Here is a 24,308-nt window from a genome sequence, read left to right on the forward strand (position 1 = left end):
TGTCCGTCCCCGGTTACCGAGGTTATGTTACGAAGTATGATGTGTTCGGGCTCGGAGTACTGTGTTATCTGTCCGCCCCCGGGTACCGTGGTTATGTGTGATGTGTGACGGAGATCGGAGAAAAACTTCTGGAAGTTAGATGTGCTGTGGCGCCAAAGGCAGGAGTGGCAGCCACGTTCCTATGCTACCGTGCGCATTCATTGGCACTGTTCATCGGTTCCTCGGCGTGTTATCTGTCCCCGAGGCCACCATGCATATGATATGATGTGACCGTCCCTCGGCGTGCTATTTGTCCCCGAGGTTATCGTCTGTATGATATGGCACTTGTCCCGGCGTGTCATTTGTCCCCGGGGTTGCCGCGGATGTGATACGATATCCGATTCTGATATGCATGACTTATGTGGGAAAGTAAGTATTCTGACCTTCCGTACATTCTGTATTCCGTCTGCTATGTGATGTCATTCAAGCAATTTGTACGTTCTGTAATCTGTCTGGTATACGAGATGAGTAAGTATGATTCGTGTCTGGAAAAAAAAAATGATAAGCGTTTGATATTTCTGAATAAGTTTTTGTATGTTGTTCTGTCTATATTAGTCATGGTTTCGTTTTCTGTACTTATGCCTTACATACTCAGTACATATCCGTACTGACCCCCTGTTCTTCGGGGGCTGCGTTGCATGCCGTGCAGGTACCCCCAGACGAGATGAAGACATTATAAAAGCTATTTCAGTGCTGGCGAACTCCAATTGCTCCTGGAGGACTGCCGAGTCAGGGTTTGACATAGCATATACGTTATGGATTCTGTATGATGTTAGAGACTTTGCAGACAGAGTCGTGGGTGTGGTATGTCAGTTTAGTAAGTGGCTCCAGCAGCCAATGTGTCGTTCTGTGTTATGCTATGATGTCTGTGGGATTTACAGACCCCTTTTGATTTGAAAGCTAAGAAAAAAAAATATATGTGTATTTTCTGTAAGATTTGCTATGTATTGTGTTTTATGAAGTTTAAGAGTCCGGAAAGATTTTGTACGAATGAAAGTCTGTGGGTTCGCTCGGCTCCGGATATGGGGTCGGGTGCCCATCACACCCTAGGGGAAGCAGGGTGTGACAGTAAGTGTGTCGGAGATCCTACTAGGATCGTGCCGGTAGATGATGTTCAATTTACGAAAACGTTGACTTATGAACCCATTGCCATACTAGATAGGCAAGTACGGAGACTTAGAAACAAAGAAGTAGGTTCAGTCAAAGTCTTATGGAGAAATAATAACCGGGAAGAAATGACTTGAGAAGCGGAAGAAAACATGAAGTCCAAGTACCCGCACTTATTTCAACCCCCACCAATATGAGACATAAATATTATGAGGTATATATGCTTTCTTTTTATGCTTTTGGTCGTGTGCGGCCATAATTTCTTGCTATTGTGTTGTAGCCCTGTGAGGCAATGTTATTATGGGTTGTTGTGACAGGATGGTAGCGTCATATTACAGGGAAAACTCTGGCGGATTCCTGAGAACTTAACATTCTAGGATGAATGTTTTTAAATGGGGGAAGAATGTTACACCTCCCATTTTATTGCAAAGAGATTTTTGGCTTATTGGTGGTGTGTACCTTCGGTTCGGTAGTCCGCACCAGAGCTTTGGTCACGAGATATTTTACTTTGTATGTGTACAGGAGTGTAAGTATGCATTTTTGACATTTCGAGGGAATTAGAAGTGAAACGAATCGAATCAGAGCAAACGGAGCAGTTCAGATAACTGCTGAAACCAGTCAGTGTCGAAGGCCCAAGGGACGGACCGTCGATGAGCTGTCGTCTGGGACCGTCGACGAGGTTCTACACTCAGACATTTCAGGCGTCAGTTCGACGAGGCATGTCGACAGACCGTCGACGCTGCTCATCGACCCACGGATCTGGAACTTTCTAGCCCTGGTTATAAATATAAGATCCCATGTTTTATTCCATTATTTCTCCGAAAAACAGATCCTATGTCTCTCTAGAACCCTCTAAAACCCTCCCTCTATTTTCTACAACAAATCTATACCAAGAAACCAAGAACAAAAGCAAAGACTAAGAGATTCGTGTACTAGGAAGCCTATTAGGGTTTGTGAAGAGTGAGAATTTCTTTGGCATGCAAGTGGCGGATCTCATTCTAATGGAGTAGAGTGACTCAAGGCTTATTCCCAAGTGATTAAGGTGAGTTTTATGTTTATTTCAGATTATTGAGAGTATTGAGGGGTTGAAAGACTTGGATTATGGAAAGGAGGAGAATATGGAGTGCTAATATGAAAATAATGATATTCTTGAATCATGACTTGACTTGAATCATAGTTCTTGATATGTAATGAGTATAATCTTGCAATAAATAATATTAAAGATGTTGTAGAGGCATTGTATGAGGACGGATACGGTATGGTGCCATAGTTAGGGTTATGAAGGAGTTTGATAGGGAATGTTGAGGATTTAATAATGCCTAGCTTGATGAAGTTATTGACTAAAATATTGTGGGTGTTGTTATTAATGTTGGGAGTTGTTTATTATGTGGAAGAAGTCATCAAAAATAAAGGTGATGTTATCCAATTTTAGTTAGCCTTAGCCTAAGGTTAAGCATGTTTTCGATTATCTAATATTAGTACGAACTCTCTTGAATGTAGAAACGTGAATATTGGGGGGAAGCGTTCAAGTGATAAAGTTAGCAAATCACAAAGGTATGTAAGGCTAGTCCCTTCTTTTCCAAAGGCATGATTCCTATGACATGACTTCCTTTATCTTTCCATGACTTTCTCACATTCGGAAAAATATGAGTCAATGTTTATAAAGAGCTTCTTATGAGACATTATAAGAGATATGTCATGAGTATGATAATGATGATGATGAGCCTAAGCCTAGAGATCCAAAGGCTTATGATATGATATTTCCACGAAGCTAATGATCCTTATACGATTCTTCGATGTTATTCATTGTTGTTAGACCTACCTTATGATTACCCCTTAATGGAATCGGGGGTTCTCGACCTTACGTCTCCCCGATAGAGTGGCAGTATTTAATTGATTTTTATGCATGCTATATGATAAGTAAATGATGATATGATTACACCGTGCCTGGATGACCGTGCCTGAGACATAAATATTATGAGGTATATATGCTTTCTTTTTATGCTTTTGGTCGTGTGCGGCCATAATTTCTTGCTATTGTGTTGTAGCCCTGTGAGGCAATGTTATTATGGGTTGTTGTGACAGGATGGTAGCGTCATATTACAGGGAAAACTCTGGCGGATTCCTGAGAACTTAACATTCTAGGACGAATGTTTTTAAATGGGGGAAGAATGTTACACCTCCCATTTTATTGCAAAGAGATTTTTGGCTTATTGGTGGTGTGCACCTTCGGTTCGGTAGTCCGCACCAGAGCTTTGGTCACGAGATATTTTACTTTGTATGTGTACAGGAGTGTAAGTATGCATTTTTGACATTTCGAGGGAATTAGAAGTGAAACGAATCGAATCAGAGCAAACGGAGCAGTTCAGATAACTGCTGAAACCAGTCAGTGTCGAAGGCCCAAGGGACGGACCGTCGATGAGCTGTCGTCTGGGACCGTCGACGAGGTTCTACACTCAGACATTTCAGGCGTCAGTTCGACGAGGCATGTCGACAGACCGTCGACGCTGCTCATCGACCCACGGATCTGGAACTTTCTAGCCCTGGTTATAAATATAAGATCCCATGTTTTATTCCATTATTTCTCCGAAAAACAGATCCTATGTCTCTCTAGAACCCTCTAAAACCCTCCCTCTATTTTCTACAACCAATCTATACCAAGAAACCAAGATCAAAAGCAAAGACTAAGAGATTCATGTACTAGGAAGCCTATTAGGGTTTGTGAAGAGAGAGAATTTCTTTGGCATGCAAGTGGAGGATCTCATTCTAATGGAGTAGAGTGACTCAAGTCTTATTCCCAAGTGATTAAGGTGAGTTTTATGTTTATTTCATATTATTGAGAGTATTGAGGGGTTGAAAGACTTGGATTATGGAAAGGAGGAGAATATGGAGTGCCAATAATGATATTCTTGATTCATAACTTGACTTGAATCATAGTTCTTGATATGTAATGAGTATAATCTTGCTATAAGTATTATTCAAGATGTTGTAGAGGCATTGTATGAGGTCAGATACGGTATGGTGCCATAGTTAGGGTTATGAAGGAGTTTGATAAGGAATGTTGAGGATTTAATAATGTCTAGCTTGATGAAGTTATTGACTAAAATATTGTGAGTGTTGTTATTGATGTTGGGAGTTGTTTATTATGTGGAGGAAGTCATCAAAAATAAAGGAGATGTTATCCAACTTTAGTTAGCTTTAGCCTAAGCTTAAGCATGTTTTCGATTATCTAATGTTAGTATGAACTCTCTTGAATGTAGAAACGTGAATATTGGGGGGGAAGCGTTCAAGTGATAAAGTTAGCAAATCACAAAGGTATGTAAGGCTAGTCCCTTCTTTTCCTAAGGCATGATTCCTATGACATGACTTCCTTTATCTTTCCATGACTTTCTTACATTCCGGAAAATATGAGTCAATGTTTATAAAGAGCTTCTTATGAGAAAAATATAAGAAATATGTCATGAGTATGATAATGATGATGATGAGGAGCCTAAGCCTAGAGATCCAAAGGCTTGTGATATGATATTTCCACGAAGCTAATGATCCTTATACGATTCTTTGATGTTATTCATTATTGTTAGACCTACCTTATGATTACCCCATAATGGAATTGGGGGTTCTCAACCTTACGTCACCCAATAGAGTTGTAGTATTTATTTGATTTTTATGCATGCTATATGATAAGTAAATGATGATATTATTACACCGTGCCTGGATGCCGGACATGTCACCGCGAAGGCGGGCTGCACACGATTCTATCGTGCCTAGATGGCCGAACATGTCACCGCTAAGGCGGGCTGCTTATGATTACACCGTGCCTAGAGGGCAGGACATGACACCACTAGTGGGCGGCGTGCGATGGTTACCCGGACACGGGTTAACGATGACGGTATATATGATATGTATAACATGTGTTTCCCCTTCAAAGTCAAGCAGGTTATATCTTTAACTCATGTTTCATGATCTCTTTATAATGTTAGTATTATTCATGCCTTACATACTCAGTACAATGTTCGTACTGACGTCCTTTCTTTTTGGACGTTGTGTTCATGCCCACAGGTAGACAGGGAGACGGTGTAGATCCGTAGGAGCTTTTCAGCGGACTCTCAGGAACACTTCACTATTCCAGAGGTGCTACTTATGATCATATTCTTTTGTGTATATATTTAGGCACGATGGGGTCCTGTCCCATCCTTATGTCTAGTACTCTAGTAGAGGCTCGTAGATACATATGTGTGGGTAGTAGATGTTCCATGACGACTACACTGTACTTTTGTATATCATTTTTGTAGCCGTGAGGGCTTATGTATATAGATATGGGTTGCTTTGGAGATTATATATGTTCAGGTTGAGTATGACGATTAGCCTAATGAGAGGTGCTCGGTAGTCAGCTTCGAGTACCCGTCATGGCCCCCTAGTCGGGTCGTGACACTTTCATTATGCTATTGATTATGCTTTAAATACTCAGTACATTATTCGTACTTACGTCCCTCTACCTGGGGCGCTGTGTTTCATGCCACACAACCCCATATTGTTTCGCAGGAAAGTTATCCGGGAGTTTGGTTATAGGATGTTCCAGGCTATCAGCTGGATTGGTAAACTCCATTCGGTTCGAAGTGATGCCGCGTCGGAGTATTTCCTTATGAGCTGAGTCCTATACATTATGGGTGTGTTGGGGCCCTGTCCCAACTTAGGTTTGATGCCATATCTTACGTTAGAGACTTTTGCAGACAGAGTCATGTATGCAGTACGTCAGCCTTGTAAGCAGCTATGTAAGCAGATGTATCATTGTGCATTACTTTACAGAGTTCATATGATTACATATTTTACTTTATTTGAGTAAGGACAGAAAGAATGTTTTTGAAAAGCTTTCATCATGCATTTTTCATCTCATGATTTAAGAGTCCGATGAGACTATGAGTATAACGAGAATCAGTGGGTTCGCTCGACTCTATGTAAGGGTCGGGTGTCCATATGCCCTATCAGGATTGGGGTGTGACAGACGAGAATTCAAGTGGAACAGCCATCCCAAGCAAGACACATGGATGCGGAGTTAGCAATAGAAGAGGATTGAAATGGAGACGAACTATTTGGAAGCATGTGAATACTTGACAGTAGCAACCTACAATGAAGAGGAACAAATATGTATGATCGTTGGAAGAGAAATTGTATGGGTGATACGAGAATTCCAAGCTTAGAATACTCAAACCCGAAGGAATTAAGGCCGCATCGCAAAGTAAATGCAGTAAGATGGATTTAAATGAGAAACTGAAAGCGAGAGGTGGTGGTGAAGAAAATAATGAGGAGTAAGCATGGTTAAGACAATTTCGTGGCACTAGTCAAGAATGAGGGTGGACCTAAAGCTGAGATGGGTGTTGTAATTGTAAAGAATCATATAAACTATCTATGGAAAATTTTTAGGCTAAAATACTTGGTTCTCTACTGGTACCTGAAAGTCGATGCATTCCGAGAGATCTGGGAAAGATAGGTCATTCTAGTAAACCCCCCATTCTGAGATGGATAAGCGGATAGAGCTCATTTTCTAACTTTCCAAGGCATGCTAGGAGCACATACGTTAGATCTTTAAAGACCTGTCAAGATGATCTGGAAATGATATATCCAGATGGTCGTATGAAGCTTTCAAGAATGGGAGAGTATCGAATTAGTGGAATGTGAAAATTTTATCCTAAAGCCAGATTTAGAAATATGACTAAAAGACTCTGAGAGAATTTCTTACTGCCCTCCCAAATAGTTCTGAGGTAGTGAAAGAAGAACTAAAAATATAAGCTTGACGAAGGTATTATGAGGGGGCGCGGAAGTAGAAGAGGTGCATTGGGAAGCGTAAGAAGATATGAAGTCTAGATATCCGCACTTATTTCCACCCCCCAGAAGAGGCACAAGATGAAACGCCGCGGTTCCCAGGTATGTAATGCTTTTTCTTAATGCTTTTGGTCATGTGTGGCCATGTTTTCTTGCTGTTGTTGTTGTAGCCCTGTGAGGCGATGTTATTCTGGGTTGTTGCGACAGGATGGTAGTGCCATATTACAGGAGAAACTCTAGCAAACTTTCTGTAGAATCCCCAAGAACTTAACATTCAAGGACAAATGTTCCTAGGGGGGGGGGGGGGGGGGGAGAATGTTACACCTCGGAATTTCGGGTTGTTGTGCGGTGAATAGACTAACGCAAGTTAAGGTGTAGACGATGCCCTACAAGTAAGAAGGGATACTTAATGGTTCTAATTAATATTTCAAAGACATTTGAGGCAAGGGAGGAAAGTTCGTCAAAATGAAACTTCTTTGCAGTTCTACGAAAGGGGGGTTCGACGGTCATTTTTTTGTACCGTCAAACTGGTCGACGCTTCGTCGATTGTGCCGTATAATTGATTTAGTGCAAAGACCATTCGACGGAGCCGATCGATGCTCCGTTGATCAGTTCGACAGACCGTCCTTCTCACCGTAGAATGAAAGGAAATGAAAGTTGCTCACTGGAAATTTCACAACTTCGATGGTCAGATTGACGCCCCCGTAAATCTGATCGACGCTTCGTCGTTTGTACCGTATAATTGCCCGATGGGTCAGTTGTTTTTTTTATAGGGACGACCCAAGCTAAAAAAAAAAAATCATTTATCATCTTCTTCAACCCTCTCCACGCCTCTAGAACCTTCCCCCACACTATCTGAATATAAACCCATGAGAAATCAAATATTAAACACCAAAAATTAGTAGAATCAAGTGGAAGGATATTCCCTAGTGTCACGACCCAGCCCCGTGGGCCGTGACTAGTGTCCTAATTGGACACCCAAACCCATTCGCTTACTAAATCGACATATCAAAGACTTATTCAGATTTAACATACGTTATTTTGCACAGATACTGAGAGCAGACGTCATCTTAAGCGGTCACCTGTAACAGAAATATCATACAAAAGCCGGCAGGCTGGCGGAATACATATCGCCCGAACATACATACATATACAAACATATGGGCCGTTTTGGCCATAATAGCAAACGGGACCGCTTAAGGCACAAGTCACAGACATAACCGAACAAACACGACCCATGACCCACATATATGTCTACAGGCCTCTACAAACCATAACAGAAACATATGACGGGACAGGGCCCCGCCGTACCCCGAATAGTCATATATACAGAAACATGTATAACAAAAGATATGTACCAAAAATATGAGCTCCGGATCAAAGAAGTACTCCAAATAGCAGAATAAGGATCCTACACTGGCGGATCACCAGAACGAACGTCTGTACCTGCGGGCATGAAACGCAGCCCCCGAAGAAAGGGGGTCAGTACGAAATATGTACTGAGTATGTAAAACATGAAATGCAGTAATCCAAATCAGAACTGAAGTGAGAAGTACGGAAAATGGATACAGAATTAGTATATCAAAACCTGTGCTGAAAACATAAATAATGCAAATAAAAATCATGCATAGGGCTCAGGAACGTGGTCGCCACTCCGACGCTGGCGCCACAACACATCATACTCCAGAAGGTTTCAAATCTCCGTACAATCCCCGAACATATCGTATCATCATAACACATCGTATGCCATAACACATCATAACTCCGTATATAAGCGGTATCCGGCCCTATGGCGAGGGTCTCGGGAACCGTAACACATCATACTGTCGAATATAACATAGTGCGCACGAAGACAAAATCGGCCCGGGACTCGGCGAACGATATAGTAGTAGAATGCACGAGCGGAGTAGTGCGGAAACCATATGCATATAAGTAAATAAATTCCAAGACTTGACGAATAAATATATATACCGATATCAGAAGGCTCAGAAACAAGTATCGGGTCAATCGGAATTAGTATAAGAAAGTTGCGAGCTTTTGAAGTACAGAACCTTCTAAAAACATTTCATAAGCCATATTTGGAAATTCAAGTATCATTCATATTAGGAAACTTTCGAGTAACATTATGGATCGAACCAAATGGAGACTTTAAGACCATATTTACGTATCAAAGTATTCATCAAAGACTTTAGTCATCTCGATTTTCTTTCGAACAACATTCAGAAACATAACAACTAGAATCTTCGAACATCATAAAATACGTATCAAGCCATATGGAATAGCTTATGGAAGTCAAAGATGTTAGCCATCCTAGTGGCTCTAAGAATAGGATTTTCTTTAGAGGCATACATGTACGTTATTTGTTCATTTCATAAGGTCATGCCAAAAGAATGAAAGGTAGGATTTACATACCTCGATCGCTCGCTAACCAAATCCCGACTCAAGTCTCGGGCTCCCCAATATCTACAATAACGTTATCAATTACCAAACATTAGCTACAAGTACTTAAAAATCCAATTCTAACTAGTACTTGTCTACAGAAATTTCGGCAGCATCTCCCCTGTAAATTCAACATCCCCGAGAATGTAACTCGGCCAAATTCATCAACAACCATACCAACAATACCAACAACCATACTAGTAACATCAAGAATCAATTTAAAGCGCATTCTAACATTAGTAACCTTCTCCTCTACGTAGCTTATCACATTCAATTCAACTATGTACATTCAAGCCAATATCAACGCTCACATATTCATTTCTAATCCGAGATCATTCAGACACAATTGAAAAACATTTCAAACAATCCATACAATATTCAAACAATTCCACCAACACCATACTCCACCCGAAATCCCCACAAATGCAACAAAACTACAACGTCGCATTTTCTTCTTCCAAATTCACAAACTACAACAACAATGCACACTTTAGCAACTCCATTTCCACAATTACATAAAACCATATTAAAATCACATAATTTCCTACAACAACCTACAACCAATTTCCATGCCAACTTGAACCATTAGTCTTTCATTGGCATCATAGAGTTCACAACGACACAACTAACATACTACATAAAATTAATTCATCTTCCTCCACTAGGCAACACCACACAGCCACACACACTCACACACACCCACATGGCCACACCCACAACACACTAATTTCATACTTTTCATTCATTTCCACATACTACAACATATATAAATCTTCCATAACATGTAAAAGAATAAAAGTTCTTACCTTTTCTTCAATTTTCCACTTGAATAGAATTTTTGCACTTGTCACAAAAGAAATTTTCTTGCTCTAATAATTATACCTTGTTGACGAGGGTCTTGAAATTAGTAAGAATTCAAGAAGAAATGAATTTTTTAGATCAAGGATGGAAGGCTTCAAGAATTGTTTTTTTCTTGTGTTGGCCGAACCCCTTCTTGCTCTCACTCTCTCTTTCTTTTGTTCTTGAAAGTTCTTGGATAATGAAGAATAATAGGCCCTTTTTGTCTATTTATTGCTTGGATTTAATTATAACATGGGCTTGGGCCATTTGCTCTATGGCCGGCCAACTCTTGTTGGGCCTCTCTTTCTTTTTATTTTTATTTTTATTTTTCCTAGTCCAATTACTCATGGCTAATATTTTTGTAATTCATGAAACTATTTTCTAAAATTCCAATTTTGCCCTTAGCCTTCCTCAATATTTCCGCATCAATATTTTTTCATGAACAACTTATATATTAAATAGAATCAAAATATTGCCTTACCTCTTACTAGTCACAATTATTTCAAATTTTCCGAGTATGCAAAATACGGGATATAACACCTAGGGCTTGTGAAGATCTAGAATTCCATTGAAATTAAAGTTAGGGTTTTCTTCAAGTGAAGTATCTTCATTCAAAGATCGTTCCTACACAATCAAATGTGAGTTTTATGCTCATTTCATGTTATCAAGAATGTTGAGTGGTTGAAAGACTTGGATTGAGGAGAAAAGTAGAATATGGAGCCCAAATGTGAAAATAATGGCATTTTTGAATAGTGACTTAACTTGAATGATAGTTCTTGACATGTCATGGGTATAATCTTGTTATGAATGATATTAAGGATGTTAAAGAAGCATTATTTGTGAATAAATATGGCGTTGGGTGGTAACTATGGTTATAGATGACTTTGAGAGGGAATTTTGAGAATTAAATGATGTCTAGCTTAACAAAGTTTATTGATTATGATATTATGGATGGTGTTATTGATGTTTGGGAGTTGTTATATTATATGGAGAAAATTGTAGAAACAAAGGAAGTGATGCCCAACTTTCGTTAGCCCTTAGTTGCCTTAGCTTAACTTCAAATATGTTTCCGGTTATCTAATCTTAGTACGAATTCTCATGAATGTAGAATCGTGAACTTGGAGGGAAGAGCTTAGTCGGCAAAGTTAGAGAGACGTAAGGCATGATTCCTATAACATGATTTCCTTTATCTTTCCATGACTTTCTTACATTCCAAAGAGAACTACAAGTCTATGATTACTAAGAGCTTCTCATGAGACGAAGATAAGAGATGTGTTATGAACATGGCAATGATAATGATGATTCTATGTCTAGAGATTCTAAAGCTTATGAAAGGATGCTAGTATGAAATCAATGATCTTGATGTGTGATGTCTTTGATTGTTATTCATTGTTGATAGTCTCACCTTATAAATGCTAGTTCCTTCAAGGTGAGACATGACGATCATGATGATTCCATAAAATAATCGGAGGTTCCCGACGTTAAGTCACTCCGAGAGAGTTACAGCTTTTACCTAAACTCTTATGCATGCTTTATGTTAAGTATATGATGATGATTACACCATGTCTATATGGCACGGGCAGCACCGCTAAGGCAGGTGGCTTATAGATGATGATTACACCGTGTATATATGGCACGGGCAGCACCGCTAAGGCGGGCGGCTTATGGATGATGATTACACCGTGTCTATATGGCACGGGAAGCGCCGCTAAGGCGGGCGGCTTATGGATGATGATAACAGCACCACTAGTGGGCGGCGTGTGATGATTACCCCGGACGCGGGTGGCTCGGACGCGGGCTAATAATGTTATTGATTCAGACAGTTTATCTATGTATGTGTGATGTCTTTAAAGGTAAAAGAGAGCATGCATGATTCCTCCTCAAGGGGCAAGCAGTTACAGTTATATTTTCTTCCTATGCCTTCTATATTTCCTTATTATGTTATCATATATGCCTTACATACTCAGTACATTGTTCGTACTGACGTTCTTTCTTTCTATGGACGTTGTGTTAATGCCCACAGGTAGACAGGGAGGCAGTACAGATTCATAGGAGTCTATCAGCAGCTACACAGGAGCACTCCACTACTCCTGAGGTGCTAGTCATTGGTGCATTCTTTTGTGTACATATTTGGGTATGACGGGGTCTTGTCCCGTCCTTATGTCTCAGTACTCTAGTAGAAGCTCGTAGATGTGTATGCGTGGGTAGTAGATGTCTCATAAATACACCAGGGTATATTTTGTATATCATTTTTGGTAGCCTCGCGGGCTAATGTGTGTGTGTGTGTGTGTGTATATATATATATATATATATATGTATGTATGTTTTGTAAATGTTAATGACCATCTTATGAAGCGTTGTGTCTTGAGAATGATATCTATATCCCGGTTGAGTACGATAGATAGCATGATGAGTGGTGCTCAGTAGCCAACTTCGGGTACCCGTCATGGCCCACTAGTTGGGTCATGACACAACCAGATTCTTATGGATCAATACTTCCTAGAAAGGTGTTGAAACTATCGATCGACACGATTTTCTTAACAACGCAAAAGCAACCAATGAATCTTGACATAACATCATCAAATGATAGCTTTTATGTAGAGGTCGAACAACAATAGCTAAGACGACGCTATTTTCCATATCTAATAATACATTACATCTGCAATTAATGACCATACAAGTATGTCTATTAGCATACTAAACAAATGAAGGGTGATCATGCACATAGAAAGACAAGAAAGTAACAATTGTTTTGACAAACATCTAAACTCTCAGCTCACAAAATACTGAAACACAACATTAAATGTGCATTAATATGACAATTAACTCCCATTAAGAATTTTGGCTTGCAAAAAACACAAACCAATAAACGTGTCACGACCCAGCCCCGTGGGCCGCGACTGGTACCCTACCTGGGTACCTAGACCAAATCGCACATTCATTTACCGAATCCAAACTTATTTCAAAATTTCATAAAAGTCATATCAAACATAATTTATATCAAAATATGTCTTAAGCGGTCGCACATATCAAAATATCATATCGAATCCGGAAGGAGCGGCGGAATAGACATCGCCGGTCATAAGTGCAAATATAAGCATAAGGGCCATTTAGGGCCATCATAACAAACGGACCGCTTTAAGACCAAATATCAAAGTCAAACAAACACATATAGGACCCTCGCCCCACAAACATGACTACAGGCCTCTACGAATCCAAAACAAAGACATATGGCGAGACAGGGCCCCGCCGTACCCGAATAGTCAAATGTACAAAATATACATAGCAAAAGATGTATGTACCAGAAGTGGACTCCGGATCAAGGAGGAGTACTCCGAAATAGCAGAAAAGTGAAGCCTACAGTGGAGGATCACCAATGTCTGTGCCTGCGGGCATAAAACGCAGCCCCCCGAAGAAAGGGGTTCAGTACGAAATATGTACTGAGTATGTAAAGCACGGAGTACAGAAATATGGGCCAAAACTGAAAGCAAACCGGATATCAAAGGGAAGTACAAATCAGTATGTCAAAATCCGTATCAAAATCATATACATATACATAATGCAAATGAAATCATGCAAAGCTCAAGAACGTGGTCACCACTCCGACGCTGGTGCCACACACAGCATAACAACGGAAGGTTTCAAATCTCCGTACATCCCCGACCACATACATATGGGAGCGTATCGCATCACCAGCCATATCACAGCATAACTCCAAACGGAACCCAGCCCTATGGCGAGGCCTCGGGAACCGTAACACAACATACGGCCGAATTATCATAGGGCGCATGAATCATAACCGGCCCGGGAACCGGTGAACGAAGTCATAATAAGGCACGAGCGGAGTCGTGAGCAAACAATTGCAAATTATATTTCAAAATAGTCTTTCAAAACTTAATAATTTCATCAGTCATTTCATAGACCAAAATAGACAATTGGTTACTTGATACGAGAGTTTAATTCAGGAAATGTTTCCAAAGCGGTACGTATGGTTCAAACGGAATTTAACATATCATAATAGTCAAAACATATTTCATAGAGGAAAGTTTCAAAGTCGAAGATCTCATATCGAAGTTCATCCAAAAAGAGAGCCCGATAGGACAAATAGGGCGTCTCGGGGTTAGCGGGCCCACCTCAAGTCAAATTGAGGTGGCGAACATAATTTACGAACATTTAGAGGCTAAAGATCATACATAATGATTTCAAAGTGACCCGATCACATTTCGATAGGTTTCGGACATTTGAGTGCATTCTAGCCAAAATAGAGCCTTTAGGCTTCAATTGAATTGAATGAATAGTAGCCGTTTTGTAGATCGGGCTTCGAGGAGCAGAAATGCTCCGGAGGTTCCAATATTCACCTAACATACTAAGACATGCCAAACGAAGAAATGGGAAGCTTTACATACCTTATAGACGTCTTATGCTCTCCCAAAAATCAAATCCCGTTTCGTCCGAAATCTGCAAATGGTCAAAGTTACCAATTAGAGGTTCTTAGGCTTAAAATTTCCATTAACTTGATTTTTGTCTACCGAAATTTCGGCAGCATTTCCCCTATATATCTAACACCCCCGAGACTTAGCTCGGCTCAAAATACACCAACAACAACAACCCAAACATCATCAAACAACATAAACCCCAATCAAATCATTCTAGCTTCAAATTTCTACCTTACTACACAAGTTGGCAACTTTCATTCAAACTTCACAATTCCAAACTTATGTCCACATTATTATATTCATTCACCCATTCAAGGCTATTCAAACACGTCCCAATTATACTCCAAACAATATACAAAATTTCCCGAAGTTCATTACTTTCCATATTTCATCCAAAGCATCAAAATTACGACAAACGTTCTAACTTTCATCGTTTCATTCCGAATTCGTTAACATCAATCATAAGTCACATTTAAAGTCTTTAGTATCATAGATATACACAAATATACCAAAGGTATATACTTTCCCGTCATGTTCCGAAATCCTTTTCCAACGCCAATTCAATTCATTAAACATTCATTTACGTTATAAAGGTCACAACGACGCATTGAACAAACTAAACAAGATCAAATTCACACTTCTTTCTCCTTCTTAGGGCTCACGACCACTATGCAAAACACACACACACACACGGCTTCATTCACACATCAAAGTTACGGGATTCTCGTCTATTATTAATCCTTAACATATTCATACCAATTCCATAACATTAAAGTAACCAAATTCTTACCTTTTCTTGAAAATCCGACTTGTCGAAAACGTGATTCTTCCTCCAAATAAATTGTATCACGTTGAAGAGCGTCTTGCGCTTGCTATAACTACAACAAGGACACGATTTTTAGGATTAAAACAAGGCTAGAATTCTTTTTCTTTCTCCCCCTTAAAGGGTTCGGCCGAGAGCTTCAAATGGGTGTTCTTCAATTTTTTTTTTTTGTTTTGTTTGGTTTCTTGATAATTCCAAAGAGAATGTGGATATATATTGATTAAGGGTCATGTGATAATCACATGACCACTTAAAATGGTTCTTGGGCCATGCCATGGCCGACTACCCTATTGGACTTGGGCCTCAATTTTGTGTTCTAATTTCTTGGCCCAATTCATTAAAAGTCCCGGTTTGAAATTTCCGAAACTAATTTCCGAAATTCCAAATTTACCCTCGGCCTTCCCCGATGTCTTAACATTAATGATTTCATAACCAACATAGTCATGTCAACTAGAATCAAAATATTTCCTTATAACATACAAGTCTTACTTATTTCTCGATTTCCCATTATACGAAAACACGGGACATAACAAAACGAACATGCTAAATTAGAATCACAGAGACTAAATTAAATTTACAAATTCAAAAAGAAATTGAAAATTCAAACAGTGCCTTTGAAAATTGAGATTATGCCTCAAATTTGCATTACCTATGCACCAACACAATGGATGAAAAAATACTGATTTTGCTAGAAAAAAGCTCTCTTCTCTCTTCTCCCATGCAAACCCTAACCTAAATTAACGTAGCCTCCCATGGCTGCCAAGGCTGCTTGTCAGCTGTCAATGGCGGCTGGCTAGCCTTTGACACTCACATCCCAAACACATTTCCCACCCCTACCCACCACGACTACCCCCACTTTTTCCTCGTCATCCCCGTCTCCATTTGTCTCCCATGCAAACCCTAGTCATATGACTAACTATGCACAAACTATGATGTGCATGGAAAATCATTGTCCAAGGCTCAATGTGATCCCATTCCTCTAAAAAAGATCACGTATATTGAAGGTGTTCTTTATGTGAAATGGACTTCCAGTGAAGTTTCTCGTATGGAAGTTCTTGAAGATCTATAATATGCTATTGTGGGTAAGTTTTCTTATGGATGGCCTGACTTAGAAGAACTTCATACTATAATTCCTAAACAATGTGGGACTAAGGGTAATTGTCAAGTAGGGGTTTTTTAGAAATAGATTGTTGATTAGATGTTCATTAATGGAGGATTTTATCACATTTTCTTCTAAGAGTGCCTTTTGGTTGAAGTCACAAGATGGTTTTACATATCAGATGAGGCCTCTTGTTTATGATTCAAACTTCAAGATTGATCAAGAAACTACTGCTGACATGGCGTGGATCTCTTTTCCTAATCTGTTGCCTACTTTCTTTCTCAAAGAGTCTTTATTCTCACTTGCTACTGATGTGGGAAAACCTTTGCATCTTTATTTGGCCACTGTTAATAAGACAAGACCAAACTGTGCGAGGGTGAAAGTACAGGTGGATTTATTATTAGATTTCCCTAAGTTTGTTATAATGGAGATTGAGGATGAAGTTACAAAACAAACTACGAATGTTAAGGTAAAGATTCACTATGATTATCTTCCAAAGTATTGCACTGAGTGCATGCTTCAAGGACATGCAATGGAGGAATGTAGAGTCCTGCATCCTGAACTAAAGAAGGATACTATATCAGATGAGAAGGATGCTGAACCTGTAGATAAAATAGAGGAGCCGAAGCAGAATAATGAGGAGCAAAAGAGAGTAGTGCATCAAAGAAGAGACCATCACAAAAGATATAGAGGAAGATTGGTGCAGCAATATCTACCAAAAGTACTCTCCAGTGGGAAAGTGGTTACTTATCCAAGTGAGACAAAGTATAATGAAGAACCAAAGCAAAGTCATACACATGGTGGAGCAGTGGATCAGAAGGAGCCTCACATGGTTCAGGAGAATGATGGTGTTGTAAATTAAAACAAGTATGGAGTTCTAGCCAGTATTCAGAAAGATGAGGAGATAAGGCAAGAAGATGATATGAATACAAGTGAGGCAGCTCAGGATGCTAATAAGGCAGACACTGATTTATTCCTTGAGGAAATCATTCAGGTGGAGGAGCAGATCATTAATGCAGATAGCACTCAAGCAACTGAAAATTTGAGTGGTTCAGGTAATGGTGTAGATCAAGATCATGTAGACGATAGTAATAGATAATCACATGACTGTAGAAATACATGAAGAAGAAACTGAGAAGGTGGAAGTTTCTATAGAAGTGGAGGTTACAAAGGAAGATCACAGTCTTGAGGATACAGATGAAATGCAGAAACAAGCCAGTAACCTTTGTGTGGAGGTTAATGGTTATTAGGGTGATGGTAAGGAAATTAGCAGATCAACAGATAAAGAAGAGGCTCAGGATACTGATAATATCAAGGGCATAACAGAGGCTGATATTTCTTATGTAGAGTTGGTGTTACCAGTAATAAACACTGATGGTGTTGGAACTGAGGATTTAGTGGTTAATGACAATGCTGTGGCATCTCAGTCTGTGGAGGTAGCAACTCAGGCTGATAATCCAACAAGTGAAGGGGTTAACAGCAAAACTCCAAGTCCTGGTCGGGAAGTGCAGCAAGGTATCAATGAAGGGACACAATTGGCAGTTGTGATAGAAGTGCAAGTGAATAGCTTATCTATTACTAAAGAGCTTTCTCCTAACAAGGTTCTCCATGATCTGGTGTCTCATAATCTAGGAAACATTAAGGAAAATAAAGAGAATCTTGTTGGAGGAGGACAAAGAAGAGCAGATTAATTTAGTGAATGAGAAGGTATATAAGCAGGCTGGAGTATCTCCTAAAATCTCTCAAGAAGTTTCCAGTTCCAAAGGGAAAAAGAAAGGGCAGAAAATGATGATTAAGAATGGTCCAGCAGAAGAGCAACCCCCTATCAGGGTGTTACCGAAGAGAGCAGTCAATAAACAATCTTTTAAATGATGTTAAAGTCATTTATTTGGAATATAAGGTCTGTGAAAACTCAAAAGGCATTTCATAGACATCAAATGCTTCACAGACATCATAAGTTCTTTTTGATAGCATTGTTGGAACCTTTTCAACAGGCTAGATTCATTCAAAAATATAGGAACAAATTAACTATGGCTACTGTAGTTTCTAATTGTAGTGGCAAGATCTGGTGCTTTGTGAACAGTAATATTGATGTAGAGGTGCTATCAGACTGTTCAATAACTAATATTGAGACTGTTCTTCGAGGAGGTGGAAAAAACCATGTATACCACTCTGGTATATGCAAAGTGTGATGAGAATGCAATGTTATAATTATGGGACAACTTTTATCATTTGTATAATAACATCTCTGGGGCATGGATGATAGGTGGTGATTTTAATGTGGTGTTGAATGATGAGGAAAAGATTGGTGGCATCCCTATTCAGCCTCAAGATGTGGAGGACTTTGCCTTTTCTGTAAACTCTTGTGCACTGGAGGAGATTGGCTTTAAGGGCAGTCCTTTTACATGGTGGAATGGTAGAGCAGGAGATGATTGCATCTTTGAGAGGTTGGATAGAATGTTCAGTAATGCTCCATTTTAAGATTGTTTTAGTAACTTGGAAGTGGAACATTTGGCAGGATAGGTTCAGATCATGCTCCTCTATTGTGTACTTATGGAGCAACAAATCAAAATCAATACAAGCCTTTCAAATTTCTGAAGTTCTTGGTGGATCATGACTCTTTCATGAACATTGTGAGGCAAAATTGGCCAGCATGGGAACATGAAGACCCTTTCATTAGTTTCAAGTGTAAGATGAAGAAGAAGGGGGCATTGTCTCAATGGAGTAGATTGACATATGGGGACATCTTCAAACAAATCATTATTAGGGACGAGATAGTCAGAATCAAAGAAGGCATGTTTGAAGAGGATCCCTCTCCTATCAATATGTGTGTATTGTAAAAGGCTCAGGCTGAAATGAGAAAATATTTGCACTATGAAGAAGAATTTTGAAGACAAAAATCTGGTCTTGACTGGTTTGTAGAGGGTGACAGGAATACCAAATTCTTTCATACAATTGTGAAAGGAAAAAGGAAAAAACTACAAATCAGAAAAATTCAGAATACAGAAGGGGATTTGATTGAGGAGGAGGAGGAGCAAATAGCTGCAGAAGCAATCTCATTCTATGAAAGACAGTTCACTCAGGAGAATTTAGATCATGTGGAAGAAAGCCTTCTGGAGCATATTCCACTTTTAGTTGATGAAGATATGAATGAACAACTTAAGAAAGTTCCAACCATAGAGGAAGTAAAGTATGCAGTTTTCAATCTTAGTAGGCGTTTGGCCATGCGTTTTCAAACCGTAGTTTCAAACCAGCGTTTGGACATGTGTTTTCACTTATGGTTTGAAACCATGGTTTTAAGTTTTTAAAATATAAAATTTAACCCAAAGTTTATATTTTGTAAAAAAAGACCCATAAGTTGGTAGATATTTTTAACAATTACCCCCATCAATCATTTACCAATCTCATTAACTTCCACCAACCTTTATTTAGGTCTACCAACCTTTAATTTATGTGGGAGGATTATATTAAAGAGTAGTTACATTACTATTCATGTTAAATTTTCATTTTTATTGAACTAAAGTTTGATTAATTGATGTTGTATTTTTTAGAAAGGCATTCTAGTAGTGTATATGTACTAATTTTGTTATGAACTATGACTTGCTCATTTGGTAAGATTGTATAAGAATTGAGAATGTTTTGATAGTTTTCACAATTTGTGGTGTTTTTATGTCTATAAGAGAAAATACAACTTAAAATATCCAAAATGCATGTCCAAACCTGGTTTCAAACCATGTCCAAACGGGGTCTTAGTGGATCAAGTGCTTGTGGTCCTGATGGTTTCTCAGGTATTTTCTAACAGAAGTGTTGGGATATTGTTGGAATGGATGTGTATAGTATAGTAGTGTCATTCTTCAATGGAAATTCTCTTCCAAAATCTATTACTCACACAAACCTGGTTCTGCTTCCTAAAAAAGAATTGATTAATACTTTCTCTGATCTTAGGCCAATCAGTTTAAGTAACTTCATAAACAAAGTGATATCCAGGGTGATACATGATTGGCTGGGTGATATCCTCCCCTCTTTGATATCTCCAAATCAGGATGGATTTGTACAAGGAAGGAGCATTATTGAAAATGTTCTTCTAGCTCAAGAGATAGTCACAGATATAAGGAAAAGAGGGAAACCAACTAATGTGGTGATTGAACTAGATATGTCCAAGGCCTGTGGCTAGGTGGCTTGGTCCTATCTTATCAAAGTTCTTGGGAGGTTGGGGTTTGCTGATGTATTCATTGACATGATCTGGAGATTGTTGGCTAACAATTGGTACTCTATACTGCTAAATGGCAAGGCTAAGGGGTTCTTTCACTCTACAAGGGGAGTAAAACAAGGGGATCCTTTATCTCCTCCTTTATTCATCCTGTCTGCTGAGGTCCTTTCTAGATCCTTAAACTCTTTAGTTGAGGAAGATAGCTTTGTTGGATATGGTATGCCTAAATAGAGTGCAATGATTAATCACCTAGCATATGCTGACGATACCATCATATTTGCATTTGCTGAGAAACACTCTTTGGAGAAAATCATGGTCATTTTAAAGAAGTATGAGTAGTTATCAGGTCAGCTTATCAATAGGGATAAAAGTGCTTTCTATTTGTATGACAAGGTGGCTCAGCATATACAATAAGAAGTTCAGCAGATTACAGGCTTTAATAGAGATCAGTTTCCTTCAAAGTATCTGGGGTGTCCTATATTTCATACAAGAAGGAAGAAGGTGTTTTACAATGATCTCATTAAAAAAGTTAAGGACAAGCTGCAAAGCTGGAAAGGAAGACTTTTATCTTATGGATGGAAAGTTGTTCTTATCAACAGTGTTCTTCAAAGTATACCTATGTATAGTTTGTCAGCTATAGTGCCTACTAAGTACACTATTAATGAAATGCACAGGATCTTTGCAAGATTTTTCTGTAATAACAAAGAAGAGGAAAGAAGCAGGCACTGGGTGTCATGGCAAAACATCTGTTTACCAAAAGAAGAAGGTGTCCTTGGTTTCAGATCTTTGTATGATGTTTCAAAGGCTTTATATGCTAAGTTATGATGGGGATTCAGAACTACTAATTCCATGTGGAACAAGTACTATTAGAAGATTAAGCCTACTAGAGTTCAATGGAAAGGGGGATCTCAGATATGGAACATGATGCTGCATGTCAGAGATGAAGTGGATCAATTCATATAGTGGGAACCAAATAATGGTTCACGTGATGCATGGGATGATAACTGGACAAAGCTTGGTCCAATTAGTCACTTTGTACATGAGACTGATCACAGCCATACTAACATTGTGGAAGTTGCTGATGTAATGACTGAAGATGGTTGGAACTTCACAAAAATGGAAGCTCACTTTCCTGCAGATATTGTGGAGCATGTAAGGAAGGAACTGGTGTTTGTACAGCAGAATTTAGAGAAGGATAGACCTTGGTGGACTTTAACTAGTTCAGGAGAGTTTTCAGTAGGAAGTGCATGGAATATCCTTAGACAGAAACAGGAATCCTCTACAGTCTACCAGAAACTGTGGGTCAAGGGTCTTCCTTTCAAAATTTCCTTCTTCCTATGGAGAGTGTGGAGACTTAAGTTTCCTGTAGATGATGTGCTCAAGAAAATGCATATTTCTATTGCTTCAAGGTGTAGATGATGTGATGATCCTAATCAGGAGGAAACCTTACAGCCCTTGTCCTTAACTGGTTCCTTTGCCAGATCCATATGGCAATATTATAAAGAAGCAACAGGAATTACTGAGCCTTTTGTGCAGATTCATCAAACAATAGTGAAGTGGTAGGAATGTGCATGTCATGCGAAGTTGAAGATTATATGCAAGCTGTACCAGCTGTGGTGTGTTGGCAATTCTGGAAGAGGAGGAATGCCATTATGCATGGAGGAAGAATGAGCAGAACTATGGTGATCCATAGTATAAATCTGAATCTGCATAATCTCATCAAGTTCTTGTATCCTTGGTTGCAGCAAGTACCTTACTCATGTCCTCAAATGATGTAGCTCTTGGAAGGATATAGGCCAAAAATTCTTTGCAAGGAGGTCATGTGGATGCATCCAGCTATGGGATGGTCAAATGCAACACTGGTGGGGCCTCTATGGGAAATCCAGGGATGAGTTCAGCTGCCTGTTGCATAAGGAATGATAGAGGAGATCTAACGTATGCTGCAGCTAGAACCCTAAATGATACTACCAATATTTGTGCAGAGGCCATTGCAATAGGAGATGGAATTTGTCACGACCCAAACCCCGTGGGCTGCGACTGGTACCCTAACTGGGTACCCATACGTACCTACCCGATCGAATTCGAATCATACAGATTTTTTTTATTATTATTTTTTTAAAACAGAAGTTACAGAAGTAGGCCGATACAACTACGGCACGCGCGCAAACATATATATATCTGGACATACAGAAACATACAGATAAGCCGATAAGGCTAACATACAGACGAAACCCGTAACCCACACATCTATCTACAGGCCTCTACAGACATACAGAATCATATGACGGGACAGGGCCCCGCCGTACCCAGAATATCCATACATACAGAGTATACAGAAGATAGAAGATATATATACCAAAAGTATACGCTCCGAATCAAAGGAGCTCTTCAAACAGCAGAATTAGAACCCTACGCTGGCGGCGTATCACCTGGTGCGTCGGTACCTGCGGGCATGTGGCGCAGCCCCCGAAGAACGGGGGTCAGTACGAAAAATGTACCGAGTATGTAAAGCAGAAATATAACAGATATAAGCATAGTCCGAACCGGAATCACAGAAATATAACGGACAGAACCGTAAATCAGACTGACGGACAGAGTCATGATCCAGACAGACATACAGAATCGTGTTCCATACAAATAAACAGAATTATGGTTCGGACAGACAGGCGGAATCATAATACGGACAGACGAGCAGAATCAGAATCCATACGGACATACAGACATAGTCGTGATTCAGACGGACAGACAGAAGTATGTCGGACAGAATTATGCATGCAGAGTAGTACAGAGTCATACAGAATCATACAGAGGCATGTGCTTATATAAATACAGATGGCACACGCATACATTCATACAGATCCCGGCCCTGTCTGGGGGCGCGGTAACAGAACCCGACCCTCTTAGTACGGGACGCGGTGGACAGACAGAATCAGATCAGATCATATGCCATCCTGGCCGCCATCCCCATACACAGATCATAATATCATACAGACATACAGATCCCGGCCCGCACGCCGAGGGACGCGGTGAACAATGCAGAGAAATATGCATGATAACAGAACCTGGCCCGGGTCGCAGTGAAAGAATGCATTGAGACAGACACGGACCGATAAATGAGAAACTACTTACATACAGACTCAACATACAGACTCAATCAAACTGAAGGGTGCCAAACGGCGAGCCAAAATCAGAATATCCGGATAGTATGCATAGTACGCGCCTATATCCTAGTTGGGAAGGCACGACAGATTATTATCAGATTTGGATTCTCAGATGTTCAGAAATCATGTTGTATAAATTACACAAAAATAGCCATATCATACACAAAATAATAGTCCAGAAGTTTTTAGAGAAAATCGGACCAAAACGGAAGTATTTAAAATTTTACAGAAGATATCGGGCCTTGTGGGCCCGCCTCGGACCAACTCGAGGCTACATAGGTAAATTATTGCTAATAGACCTTATGAGGTCATCCATAGTCGTTTGGAAGTGTTC

This window comes from Lycium barbarum, chromosome 1 (assembly GCF_019175385.1).
Source record: "Lycium barbarum isolate Lr01 chromosome 1, ASM1917538v2, whole genome shotgun sequence".
Classification (NCBI taxonomy): domain Eukaryota; kingdom Viridiplantae; phylum Streptophyta; class Magnoliopsida; order Solanales; family Solanaceae; genus Lycium; species Lycium barbarum.